Genomic DNA, 6,000 nt, shown 5'->3' on the forward strand with positions numbered 1-6,000 from the left:
CCGTCTGGAAAAAGAAAATCTGACAATTTTTTACCACGTTTTCGGATTTTACCACATTCTCACCCTGTTATGAAATCAGACCTCTTTTCTGGTAAATGAGCATTTTCTATCAGGCCCCTATCGTTAGGTTCAAAAGTTTCTCTTTATATGTAATGAAAAGGTTATTAGCTAGTAAATAAAATATGTTTTTTTCCCCCAAAAATGTCACTTTAGACCAGGGGTGTCAAACTCAATTCCTGGAGGGCCGAAGCCCTGCACAGTTTAGTTCCAACCCTGCTCCAACACACTTACCTGTAGGTTTCAAACAAGCCTGAAGGACTCAATTAGTTTGATCAGGTGTGTTTAATTAGGGTTGGAACTAAACTGTGCAGAGCTGCGGCCCTTTTGGAACTGAGTTTGACACCTGTGCTTAAGACAATTCTTTGGTTTTTAACAAGGTAGATTTTCTTTTGAGTCAAAACCAGCTAAATCCACTAGTGCTTTTTTTTTTTTTTTTTTTCAAAAAACTCTAAATCTACTTATTCGGACAAGACAGTGTAATTAGTTGAAAATCACTATGCAATTAGAAATTATTGTAGTTAAAAATATATAAATCTATCAAGTAAGGGGTGGTTTATTCCGCTGTGGTAACCCCTGATGAACTAGGGAAAAAGAAGAAGGAAAATGAATGAATGAAATCTGTTTAGTAAGTGCATTAATTAATAACATTAAAATTGACATTAATTAAATCCTAACAATCTGTTGTCATTTCTGATATTTGGGATAGAGGCCCCGTTTACACTAATGCGTTTTAGTTTGAAAGCGGCGTTTTAGATCAAAAATGATCCGCATCCAGGTTTCACCTAGCATCTTTGAAAATATCTCCGTCCACACTATACGCCACCAAAAATGTATATCACGTGACCATTCGTGCACTCTTGGCATGCGCGTTCTAGCGAATATATGCTGCTGCTGTAGTAAAAAAGGCAGAGTTTAACTGCTCAATGGTGCCTAAAACAGACAATAGTGCAAACAACCCTCCCATTTCTGTGTCCATGTTGTTGTTTACAGTGAAGGCTGGTCTGCTGTCTTCCGGTACCGTTAAAGCCATGTGTTATAGTCATGTGATAGGGGCTTGACGAAAAAGGGAAGGATACGCAATGACACAAAAGCCCCAATCAGATATTGAATGTCAGCAGCCCCGCCTCCAATTTCAGATGTCTGCGTTTTCCCCCATCCACACTGAGACGGAGCAGCAGTGTTTCAAAATGAAAACGGCCTCTCCAGCTTTTCCTAAACACTTCGTTTTCGGCTCTCGAAAACTCTGGCGTAGTGGACGGATAGCGTAACCGTAGCAAAACTTATGCGTTTTAAAACTAAAATGCATTAGTGTATACGGGGCCTAAGATTTAATGTAAGTAGAACATTGTAAACATTGTAAACTAAGCTTGCAGACTCAAATAATGTAGTGTCAAACATTGTGAAACATCAATATCTGTGCATTGTCCAATAAAAGAAAAAGCTTACCAGGCGTATAGGTAATGTGAAGTAATGCAAATAATGTATAGTTTTATATCATATTTATCTTTTTAAAAAATAGCCTAAATTAGCAAATAAAACACAAGATCTACTGGGCAAAAAGGGGATGTCTTTAAGACACTTTTAGAAAGTGTCATTCATTCCCTCTCACCATACTCACAGTCTCTGTCTCTTTTTCGTCTCTTGTTTATCCTCATAGCTTCCATGTGGGATAAAAGAACAGCATCTTAACTTTGTCTTTCATGAAACGGTGTTTCCGTTTAATATATAGTAAATCAGACCCATTCAAAAAACATTATAATTAAAACATTATAAATGCAACATACACTTCCTACTATACAGTGTTTTCTATTTTTTTAATATGCACAGAGTTTTGAGGTAAGGGATGTTTTCATTTGCCATTCACTGACAGTCAGACAGGCTCATCCAGATCATCAAACTCCGCCTTTTAAAATTGAAATCGAAAGCGGATTAAAACAGTCTCCTAATAAAAGCCGGCGTATCAGCGCGCTGCTACATTGAAAACATTAGATTTTTTCGCGTCTTCTGATTGGTTCTCGGGATATAGCGGCTTTTGCTGTCAGAGGCAAGTGGCGTTTACAAGCTTTTGCATACCAACTGTTATTTCTGAATGCGATGACGTTGCGATTTAGATGATTTGAAGCAAAAATATTTGTTGAACATGCACTAAGTGAAGTTTATTTATAAACAAATTTGAGAGGATCACATGCTCATGATTGTTCACAGCTGTTCCAAATTTAGCTAATGACTGATTTTCCTATCAGACGATCCTTAACTCACTATAAATATTCAGAATTTTCTCATCTCAATATCTTCGTCTTAAAGAACCCCCCCCCCCCAACCCTACTTTCCCTCCTTTCAAACGGGCGTCACAGTGGCCAGCGATTAGCGCTGTTGCCTCACAGCAAGAATGCCCCTGGTTTAATTCCTTTCCAAACCAGACGGCATTTCTGTGTGGCGTTTGCTCGTTCTCCCCATGGTCGCGTGGGTTTTCCCCGGGTCCTCCGGTTTCCTCCCACAGTTCAAAAACAAGCACTCTAAACAATTAATCCAAATACGTTAGCTCAACTCTCAGTACACCTTTCAGCATCCATATCTGACACTTAGCTACAACAAGCAAGAGGGGGAGTCATCGAGATCTACCTGAGCTCAAACTCCCCTCTCGCCTTGCAACGGGAGGGAGCCCAGGGCTCGAGGATCTTATAAGCTCAGGGCTCTCTCCCGGGACAGCACGACAAACTAGCTTTATTATCAATCATCAGCTAAATGTGAACTCTTGAAATGCCTAAAGCATTCGTTCAGTGTCATTTACTCATTTTTGGTGGGAATGGCGTTTAGCAGCTTTTGCATCTGAACTCTTCAAATGGTTATTTTCAAACCTGTAAACCTGTAACCATTGACTTTCAAGGTATTTTTTTCCTACCATGTCTGTCAGATTTCTTCAAAAAATCTTCATTTGTGTTTACCCGAGGATCATAAAGGTTTATAACCACTTGAGGGAGAGTAAATAGTGAACATTCTTTTATTTCTAGCATGAACTATCCCTTTAACCACAGGAATGGCAGTGTCGACTCACTGTGACTCTATGCCAAGCATCCGATTGTTCTGCTAAGCTTGTAGGAGGAGAAGATTTACCATGAAACTCACTTCCTTTCCTAAACTCTTTACTTGTTTAAATTCAATACACAAAGCAATGCTAGACAAATAAACTTCAAATAGATCACTGTAAGAATACAGATTAGCATTTGCATTTATAGCATACGTTTTTACATGCGAAAGCACATGCACGTCAGGAGTCAAAATGTGAATGGCCTCGAGGTCCTGATGGCGTCTTTTGAAAAGGTCAATATCGTAGCATCAAGTTTAGCATGAGGCTTTAACCGCTGGTTGCGTTGTCAGGAGAGATTTAGACCTGACAGTTGATTTCTCTCCGGGAACAAACTCCGCCCTCCTTATCTGTCTGCCGATTCTTAAACGATTTACTGTCCAGCTTGTTCTCAGCCTCACACCAGAATGCTCCGGAAAAGTCACACATGCAAAAAAAAAAAGTGTTTTTGAGGATTCAAGAGGTGAAGAATGTACCCTTCTGCAGTTTAAGGTTGTTTACTTTAATTAAAACAAGTAGTGATTAATTAAAAGGTTTTGGATGAGTTTGTGGTTTGGCGTGTGAACCGTCGGAGCTCAAATCATTTCCCCTTCATATGAAATCAATCAATCAAGCCGGTCCAAATCAATCATCGGTAGATTTCTCCGCCACCCCGCTTTTTAATGTCACCCATTCAAGACGTTCTTTTAATGCCCCTCACTTTATGTTTTGTGTTCCCTTCTGCCATCTTAAAAATTAATCATCCTGTTGAATAATGGCTCACGATGGTGCTGAATAATTGATGATCTAGTGCTTAATAGAGGGACAGAGGAGGCGTTACGCTCACACAACTGCTCTTGTCTGAGAGAGACGATGTGTATCTGCACAGACAGAAAGACAGACAGGCTGAATTGTTTGTGTGTGTGAGTGTGTGTGTGTGAGAGCGAGAGTGTGTGTCTAAGGTGTTCAACCATCAGATGGCAATGAAAGATGGGCACATTGAAACACATATTTATTAATGCCGGCTTGTATGTCAAAATTGATCCCCATATTTACTTTGTTAATGGATTTCCCTGATCATGTTGTATTATATCATCTATTAATGTTACTCTACAAAAAGTAAGCTCTGTTTTTTTCTTCTTCTCTCCACTATTAAATTAACAGTAACAATGGGTGTTTTTATTAACTAAGCATGCTTATGCACAAATATGTTTAAAAGATCAGTGTAATAACATTTACATGAAGAAAAAAGGATTCAGCAAAATATTTCAAATTAAAATGATTCCAAATAAAATAAAATAAAATAAAAATAATAAAAAATAAATACATAAATAAAAAGAAATAATAAGTCAATGCCAATAAAAAATAAAAATAAAAAATATGTCAGTGCCAATAAAACAAACCAATAAATAAATAAGCAGATAAATAAAATAATAAAATATATAAAAATAAAAAATAAATAGATGAATAAGTAAATGTCAATAAATAAAAAAGTAAAAATATTTATTAAAAAATAGATAAATAAGTCAATGTCAATAAATAAATAAATAAATAAATAAATAAATAAATAAATAAATAAATAAATAAAATATATAAATAAATAATAAAAATATATAATAAATAAATCGTAAAATAAGTCAATGTCAATAAAAAAAATGTAAATAAAGTAATATGTTTTTAAAAAATAAATAGATATATAAGTCAATAAGTCAACAAACAAGCAAGCAAGCAAACAAAAAACAAACAAACAAACAAACAAATAAATAAATAAATAAACAAACAAACAAATACATAAATACATACATAAATAAATAAATACATAAATAAATTATAATAAATAAACATGTAATAGATGACCTTATAATCATGTTAAAAATTGTATAAATATACATTTTTATTATATTTGAATAATATTTTATTATTATAAATAAACAATTAAGATCTATTGCAAGTTGTTTTAAGAACAAGTCCTTTTAAGAACAATGCAGATATACAAATTTATATATATAAATATAGAGTACTTATATAACTATACCTTTAGTTTACACTACCTATAGAGTAGTGTAATACTCTATGAGTAACTTAAATACCTACAAATAAAATGCATTCATTCATTTTCATACATATGTTTTTTATGTATGAAAATCTGTTTATTTATTTGAAACTTCATGTATTTATGTATTTAAACTGTATTATTTAACCCCCCTACATTATTCATGGAAATGTCTGTTACATTCTGAAATATAACAAATTACTATGTGAAGTCAAATGTGTGGATGTTGTCATGTTGACTCTTAAAAAAGGCCAGGACTTTAAAGGTATTTGAACCGACCGTGCTAAATGATAGAACATGTTGGTTACTGTAGCTCCAGCACACACACACATATCTACACACCCACACATATAGGCACATGCATTTTCACCCTTGCATTTTCACCATTTTGACAACAAGAGTGCTTTCGTTGCTATAGCTGAAATGAAAAATTGATGCATCTTGCTGTAACTGAGATGATGAGCCTGCGAGAGTAGCAGGGACGTCCTTTCTTTTTCTCTCTATTCTTTCCTTATTTTTTATGACCTCTTACATCGGCTCGCTTTTCTTTTTTACCTATTAAGACAGATGCGTCGCCCTTGTTTGCTCTCCTTGTTGTGCCCAGTTGATGCTAAAATACAGTCAAGGTCTGGCACTCTCAACAAATTGGGTATAGAATATGGCGCTTTTCCATTTCCTTTATTTGATCTTCACAGCTTCAGCTTCTTTTTTTCGTGTTCCTAATTTTTTTTTTTTAAGCACAGCTAACCAGGGTTGAAATTTAGCCCAAAATAATTAACATAGGCTCATTCTGAAAATTTAGCCCTATATACATTTATGGAGA

At 35.1% G+C, this 6,000-nt stretch overlaps 1 protein-coding gene across 50 annotated transcripts in view; it reads left to right on the forward strand.

The window, feature by feature from the left end:
- Window positions 1–6,000, forward strand: part of adgrl2a (adhesion G protein-coupled receptor L2a) — a 282,003-nt gene that overhangs the window by 97,028 nt on the left and 178,975 nt on the right. The gene's annotated exons all lie outside the window — the stretch shown is intronic.

This window comes from Danio rerio, chromosome 11 (genome assembly GCF_049306965.1).
Source record: "Danio rerio strain Tuebingen ecotype United States chromosome 11, GRCz12tu, whole genome shotgun sequence".
In the NCBI taxonomy this organism is placed as follows: Eukaryota; Metazoa; Chordata; class Actinopteri; order Cypriniformes; family Danionidae; genus Danio; species Danio rerio.